Consider the following 8,268-nt stretch of genomic DNA (forward strand, 5'->3'; position numbering starts at 1 on the left):
CTGAGAAAAATTAATTACCACTGCCAAATTGCTTTCTGAATTTTCTTTCTGGAAGAACAGAAGAGTAGATTTGGCATTTTTGTATGTGAATATGGGATCTGGCTTGTTTTACAACAATAGTCATAATGGGTGTGTAAAATTATTGTATTTTCTCCTTTCTCTAGGGCACTAGGAGACCACCTCTTCCACCATTTGGGCATTAAGTGGGCTTAGGTCCTTGAGTGAAATTATATTCTGCTTGAAAATCCATTAATGTGTGTACTTTTGTAGCATCCCATCATCTTACCCTTAAGGAGTCACAGAAGAGCATCAAGGAAGAGGAGAATCCATCCACAGTTGTTCAGGGACTCAACTACAGTGTAATAGAATCACACGGGCAACTGTCCACCATTTGCCATTTGATACTGTTACCATTTGCCTTTGAAAAGCAGAGCCCACCCACAAAATAATGCTACTACTTGCCTCCTGCAAAAGAGGACTTTTGAGGGTTAAAGAGAAGTGTAGCAGCATCTGGGTAACTAATCTATTTAGGAGGAGCAATTGAGAGATGTGACCTTCAAAGAGTTGGTGATTTTTAAGTGATCTATTTAAACAAGTAAGCAAGCTGTCCCCATAATAGCAATGTGGGGAGATGAGGAGGAAAACTAACTGTACACGTAGAAAATATAACAAGAAGCTTCAAGCTGAAGAACCAGTGTTGTCTAATCAACAGGATGCTGAAATAGCACTCAGAAGAATGAACTTTTGTCTCAGCTTTGAAACCAATCTGTACATGATGTTAGACACATCACTTCACATCTCTATTTCTATATCCTCTTTATTCAATTTGTAAGCTGTTTGAGGCAGGTAATATCTCTTACTAAATGTCTATACAATACAAACTAGATGAAACAATACAGGATGAATAACAGCACTGTAAGGTAGATGCAGAACTGGCTGGATCATCATGCTCAATGAATAGTCACCAATGACTCTGTCTAGCTGGGAGAAAGTTTCAAGTGGAGTTCCCCAAAGATCTGTTCTGAGTCCTGTATTGTTTAATATTATCATTAGTGATTTGGACAATGTGATCAAGTACACACTTAGGATGATGGGATCAGAAATTTGCAGATGACACCAACTTGAGTGGGGTTGCAAACATTCTGGAGGGCAAGGCTTGGATCAAGAATGATCTGGATAAACTGGAAACATGGTCTGAAATCAATCCAATGAGATTCAACAAGGACAAGTGCAAAGTCATGAACTTAGGATGAAATAACTGCATGCACAAATACAGACTGAGGAGTGACTGGCTAGGCTGCAGTACTGCAGAGAAGGACCTGGAGTTGTAGTAGAATATGAATATGAGCCAACAGCGTGCTCTTGTTACCGGAAAAGGCTAGCAGTGGTTGTACTAATAGGAGTGTCACTTGCAAATCAAGCTAAGTGAGTCTTTCATTCTGTTCAGCATTGGTGAGGTCTGAAGTACTGGAGAACTGTGTCCTGTTTTGGGTTTCACACCTGAAGAAGGATGTGGACAGTTTGGAAAGAGTCCAGCGCAGAGGGGCAAAAAATGATTAGAAGCCAGGGAAGCAAGGCTCATGAGGAAAAAAGCTAAAAGAGATAGGATTATTTAGTGTGGGGAAGAGATGAATGAGGGGGATTTGATAACAGTCTTCAAATACACAGAGAATGGAAATGTGCTTTTCTCTTTGGCCATAGGAGACAAGAGTAGGAGCAATAGCCTCAAACTGTAGCAGAGGAAATTTAAGTTGAAGATTAGGAGGAACTTTGGAATAGGCTACATAGAGAAGCTGCTGAATCTCCACCCCTGGAAATTTTCAAGAGCAGGTAGGTTGGATGGGTACCTAGCTAGGATGGTTTAGTCAGGGACAATCCTCCCTTGAGAAGGTAGCTGGACTAGATGACTTTTTGAGGTTAATCCCCCTACTGTCCTATGATCCTAGTACCTTAGGGTGAAGGACCAGTTGATCTCAGTTAAAGCTCTGATGTACTACTCTAGTACAAATACTACTATAATGCAAATTATTCATCAGAATTAATTAAATGAGGCAGGTAAAAAGAAAAAAATATATACAATTTAAAGTTCAGTTTAAAGAAAATTCAAAAAACATCACAGAAAGCAGTTTTTCTTATGGTCACAGTTTTATTCATTCCTGCCCAATCCAATTGCTGGAGAGTTAACTGAGTTCTCAGCTTTCAGAATCTTCTTGGAAACTTTGACACACATATTTTTAAGCCTATAATTGTTAGAATTTTAAAATATATTAATTTGAAATGGTAGAAAGTCAGAAATGCACAGCATAGTTTAATTTTATGCACTAAATACAATCTACCAGTCTTCAGAAATCAAAAGAAAAATAAAAACTATCCTTTGATTAGGTTTCTTTTGAAATGTATTAGACATCCAATTATTTTTTACTCCCATGGAGTTCATTTTGCAGAACAATAAGAATACCAGCAATAACTGACCTCTAATTAAAAGGCTAGAGATACAAAAACAACAGGAATAAAAAGAAGACAAAGATGAAGCTGTATCAGCAGACATGGTCTGAAGATATATGTGAGTTTAGAGTAAATTCAACTACAGTTAAAGTTCAAAGGTGAATCAAGGATAACATGCAGATTTACAGCCAACAATTCCTAAGATACACAAAGCTATTTTACTGGCCTGGGCCTAAATAATGAATATCTCAAACAACCAGACTTTGTTTATTTTCCCCTTGATGTTTACTTGACCATTTAAAATAAAAATAAAAATGATAATATAGTAATAAAATATCATAAGAAAGAGTTCTCATAAGCTTTCAGTTGCATCTAAATCAGACAAGAAAAACAGGTCTCTCATGTTGGGTTCTCGCTTTGAATTCAAAACAAATATAAATTCTGGTTATAGAGTCAGATTTAAAATTTGACCACAGTAGTATAAAGTAAGATTTTTAGAATGAATTATTCTTTCTTTCAATGTTAAAGATATAGAGATAAACAGAAAATGGTTTACCCAACTTGTGTCCCCTCCAAAGTAGATTGTATCAGACTAACCTGTTACCTTTGATATAATAGCTGATAATCTAGATAAAGGAATGCAATAGATCCAGGAATATTTTGATAAAGTACTTGAAATGGTGCCCCATTAATTACAGTGGAAAAAATGGGGATTCATACAAAAACTGTAGGTAGATAAAAAACTGAATAAATGCTAGATCACAGCACTTTGCATTGTAAATCAAACCATTGTACTGGAGGGGGGTTCTTACTAGAAGTCCTCAAGGATCAGTCTTGAAATCAGTCTTGTTTAATTATTTCACTGTTTTACACAAACAGTAGTGGTAAGTTACTGATATTTGCTGACCACAAAATGAGGAAGCATTGTCAATACACTATTTATACACAGGAGGGCTGTGCAAAATTTTGGCAGTCATTTCATTTTGGAGGTGTTTCAGCCCATTTCAGTGCCTGAAACACTGAATCCGAATCAGAATGGGAGACCAAGAAAAAACTCTGAAACAAAACAAAATCATCCAAAACATTTTGGAAAATTTGGGAGTTTCAGAGCTGGGCTTTCAGGAAAACAGAAACTAAGAAGAGGGAAGGAGAAGAGGTGTGGAAGGACTGCTTTAATATTGACATCTCTAGCTGGCCAGTGTCTGTCCCTGAGGCCTCTTCCAATCCTAGTTCTCTGGGAGAGGGATGACAGCCTGCTGTCATCCCGCATGCAGATTCAGGGGCCCGTGGCCCCCAGGAAGAGTCTGGCACAGCCATGCAGCCCTCCCAGGGGGCACAGGCCCCTAGATCTACATGCAGGATGACAGCAGGCTGCCGCTGTCAGCTGAGGTCAGTGCCAGCCCCCAAGTCTGCTCAGCATAGCCCACACTGAGCTCCAGAAAGAACCCAGTGCTGGCACCGGCCCCAGCCAGCAGTGGCATCCTGCTGTCTTCCCATGTGCAGATCTGGGGGGCCACGTCCCCTGGAAGGAGTCTGGCACAGCCCCACAACCCTCTCAGGGGGTGCAGGCCCATGGATCTGTTTGCAGAATGACAGCATGCTGCCACTGCTGGCAAGTGATGTGAGCTTCGCCTTGAACAGTTTGAGCTGCAGTTTCACAAAAACCTCTGCACCTATCTCCTTGAAACTACCAGTGCTTGCAATTTTCATCCAAATCAGCCAAAAAATGACAAAGTTATAGGTATTTTAGTGATTCCCCATTCTGGTCTAGGGCTGAATCTCTGAAACAGAGCTGACATTCTGAAACAGTTTCAGCTGAATTGAATCGGGACAGTGATCTGAAATACCAAATCGAATCACCGTCTCTCTAAAATGACCAAATCTGAATCTGAATTGGAACAGAGACATTTTGCAGAGCCCCAATACACAGCAAACAGATCCTAGTTAGCAGTGACCTCTTCTAACACTGTTCTGGATGGGCTGCTTTTTAATCAGAAGTAATATAGTGGTAACCGTATGGCACAGAGTAGGATAATTAACATTATTGATACATGGGCACTGGCTTTTATTTTTGCTGGGGGCAGGGGGGAAGGGGGGTGGCTAAGATGGTAGACATGCGAAAAGTTTTACACATTTCAGGTTACAGCCCTATTCCAGAGGGAGCCAGGGCCCTCAGGCCCCCACGTACTTGGCACCTATGCTATTGGATGCTAGTGCCGATTGGTCTCTCCTCAGGCTAATTAGCTGGTCTGTAGCCTTTCATGGACCAGTTCAGCGGTCAGCATGTGGAGCAACAGAGACTGCATGTGGTCACTGATGTCAAGGATGAGTAATTTATTGTATATGATGGCTAGAAAATAGTATTTAGAGGCTTGCTTTTTAGAATTGGTTTGTAGGTAAAGTAGATAAGCATTAGAACAATGGTCCAGGGCAATGGCAAGGGTTAATTGATTTCTAAAAGCCTGTTTCTGACAGTTTTTTCAAGGCCTGACACAGGCAAGCAGCAAGCAGACACACAGGCTGGGAAATTGAAGACATATACCACACTATTCCATAACATGACATAAGGTGGCACCAGGTCACAGTGCCCAAGTGCAAAGCCCTTCAGATTTCCAGCTTTGGTAGATGGACCAAATTAGGAGAAACTGGAAAGAACTAAATTAGGATGTGTGCATGTGATGGATTTGTGAAACAAAGGAATATGCTGATAGGATAGAACATGGACAGTATGATGACCACAGGGAAACCAATCAGCAATTCCCAAAGATGAAGAGTCAGAGGAGGAGAAAAGATACAGAAGGAGAGATTTCAGAGCAGCAAAGGGTCCCCGAGAGGAAAATCTGAGGCTACCATGGACAGAGAGCCACCAGCCCATCCCACCCACCCCACAGTGCGGGGAGCGGGATGGGCCTTGGCCTTCAACCTCCAGGCTGCTGACATCTGACATTCAAGAAAGAACCTTAGAGTGAAGCTCACATACTGGCCAGTAGTACCTTGACTCTGATGACAGCTCTAGGACTGGTAGGTATAGAATTGTTGTCCTTATTCTTATCAGCTATCACTGAGTATCAATAACATTTGCCTATTATTGAATGGAAAGGTCATGGTCAGTCAAAGTTTTGGGTCTGCCCAGAACAAGGTATCTGGGTCACAAATCCAGTGCCAACAGTATAGACATGGCCACAGAGGAAGATTGGAATTTCTTACAAAAAGATCTTATAGAAAGGAGCAACTGCCATACCAGGAGAGACTACAAATGCCAGGAATCTTCAAAGGGGGATATGATAGAGGTCTATAAAATCATTTATAGTAGAGACAAAGTGAATCAGTAACTGTTATTCACCAAGGGCTGTTTTGCACATGCTCTTGGGGTGGTGGTGGGGGGTGGGGGTCACTTCAATTAGAGCAGCTCTGAGACTCACTCTAATTAAAGTGCCCACAGTGTCTCATGCATAAGCATCTCCATTCTTCAAAATGAGGTGGGGGTGCTTTAATTAAAGCTTGTTGAATGAGCTGTGGGGATGCTGATACATGTAGTGGAGGCTGCTGGAGCATGCTAATTATCATGCTTCAGCATAACTGAGTCTGTTCCAACAGGTTGTAATTACAGTGCATTGGACCAGCCTTTCCAGATGTCTACAGGCACCCCAAGTCTCAGAATACTTGAACTAGGGAGTAGCCACTGAAATTAGCACAAGCCCATTTTAAAACTAACAAGAGAAATGATGCTTTTTACACAGAGTGTAGTTAACTTGTGGAAGTTACCATACATACCTGAATCCAAGACAGGTTTGAATTTCAGGTGACCCCTCCGCTGGCCAGAACCAGAGGGATTAATAAGCAATAAATATGTGCTTCTTGGAGGCATTTGGTATTTTGCCTAACAGGTAATATTAGCTAATATAAAGCTTGTAAGTTCGTAACCCGCAAATGTAACTTGTCTGTTAAAATTTTAACCAAAATGATAAAACTAACTGTTCATATTAATTGTGGAACTGACTGGGCCCCAAAGGCAAAGCTGTAGCTGAAAGATTAGCTGACCTAATGGTTTTTGCTCAGGGTTCAGCCTTGACGATAAAAACTGGATCCAACCACCTGGCACACCCAACACATTCCAGGAAATCACGTCCCAAGAAAGCATATTCAGAGAAAACTACAAGGGGTTGGGCTTAGGCGGAGTAATGTCAATTTCAAACCTAAAGGTGCTGCATTGTAATTTGCTTATTGGATAAACCTGAGTCTAGGTAGTAACCTTTTATGATAATGTTTAACACCTCACAATCCCATAGGGTAACAGCTATAGGGCAAGATTGTGAGTGGCTCTAAAGCCAATAGATTAGCATAAGACTAGGTATAAAAAGCGCATGCATCAGGTGACCAGCAGGAAGGAGGGAACAGACCGGTCATTGCTGTTCCAGCCCGGACTCCAGACTCCCGGTATGAGTGAGGATTGGATCCTGATCAAGGGGATGACCGGATCTTCCCCGGTAATCCCTCCAACAGTGTTGATCAGAGATGCCTGACTTCACTGGAATCACTTGGTATGCACCTGGCATTGAGGGACTATCGATAAGTTGCCAACCCATGACTGTCTATCTGTTGTTTTAAACAGCCCAGTGGCTGTGCCTGCACCTCGCAGTGCCCAGTTGGCTTGTGACAGATTGATCCATCTATCTGTTATCTGTTATTATTTACTATTAGCTCTTTAATACTGCATTATCTGCTTATCGCATTTATCTTTCTGTTAACTGCTGTGTGTGTAAGCTATAATAAATTTGCCTTTGCTTAACTTCCAACTCTGCCTCCTCAATCCCGAACTAAACAGCCCAGTGGCTGATACAGTTGCAGCACCCCGTCAGCCTGCAACTAAATTGATACACTCACAGTGCTCAGCTGGCCTTTGACACCCCCCAATAATTTGAGTCTATACATAGACAATATATAAATGTGTTATAAATTTCCATATATAGACTCTAATTAATGAAGGGTTGTCTAAAATCTGTCCCCCTTACTGCTACAGGAGGGAAAACAGTGGTTGGGGGCAGGTGGTGGAGGGTCAAGCTGCCAGGAGGTGAGTGGCTTAACCCATGCTCCTTATCCTTCCCCCACTTGTCCACCCTCCTTCCTGCCCCCTTTATGTGCTTATGCCTCCTGCAGTCCCCACGGTGTCTGCCCCTCTGTTCCTGTACCCCTACAGTGCTGGCTCTGCTCTCCATGAGGTGGAGTCAGACCAAGTTGCCCCCAAAAATGTGTATACAGATGAGGGGGAGGGCAACTTTGGGGGTACCAATTCCAATCATAAGTAGGTGGGGTAATTAGCACATGGATCCTTTGTTTGGGGTGTCTGGAATACACACACAATTGAGGAGTTCTGAGCTGTAGGGTCACCATGGCTTGAAATCCTGTTGATGCTGCTGGAACCCAATGATAAGTGGCAAATCATAATGGTATTGTAAATCACAAACCTTTTGACCTTGGATTAGTATCATGCATAGTTTGTACTATATCTAAGAAGGTACAAAAAAGGTAAATAAAAGTGTTTTTCTGAAGTACCTATTCTAAAACTTTCAGCAGTTTCAAAAAGGTAACATGCATCAGTCTATGGGTACTTTATGCAAATTACTACGTGTGTTTATTTCAAGGTCATTGTTTTCATAGATTTATAGATTGTACAGTCAGAAGGGACAACAATGGATCATCATGTCCTCCCCCCTGCCCCTGGCAGGAAAGAGGACTGAGGTGAGATGGCCCCAGCCAGCTGGCTAGCTAGCCTCTTCTTGAAGACCTCCCAGCTAGGTGATAGCACCACCTCTCTTGGAAGCC

The sequence above is a fragment of the Alligator sinensis genome, unplaced genomic scaffold, assembly GCF_000455745.1.
Source record: "Alligator sinensis unplaced genomic scaffold, ASM45574v1 scaffold410_1, whole genome shotgun sequence".
NCBI lineage: Eukaryota > Metazoa > Chordata > Crocodylia > Alligatoridae > Alligator > Alligator sinensis.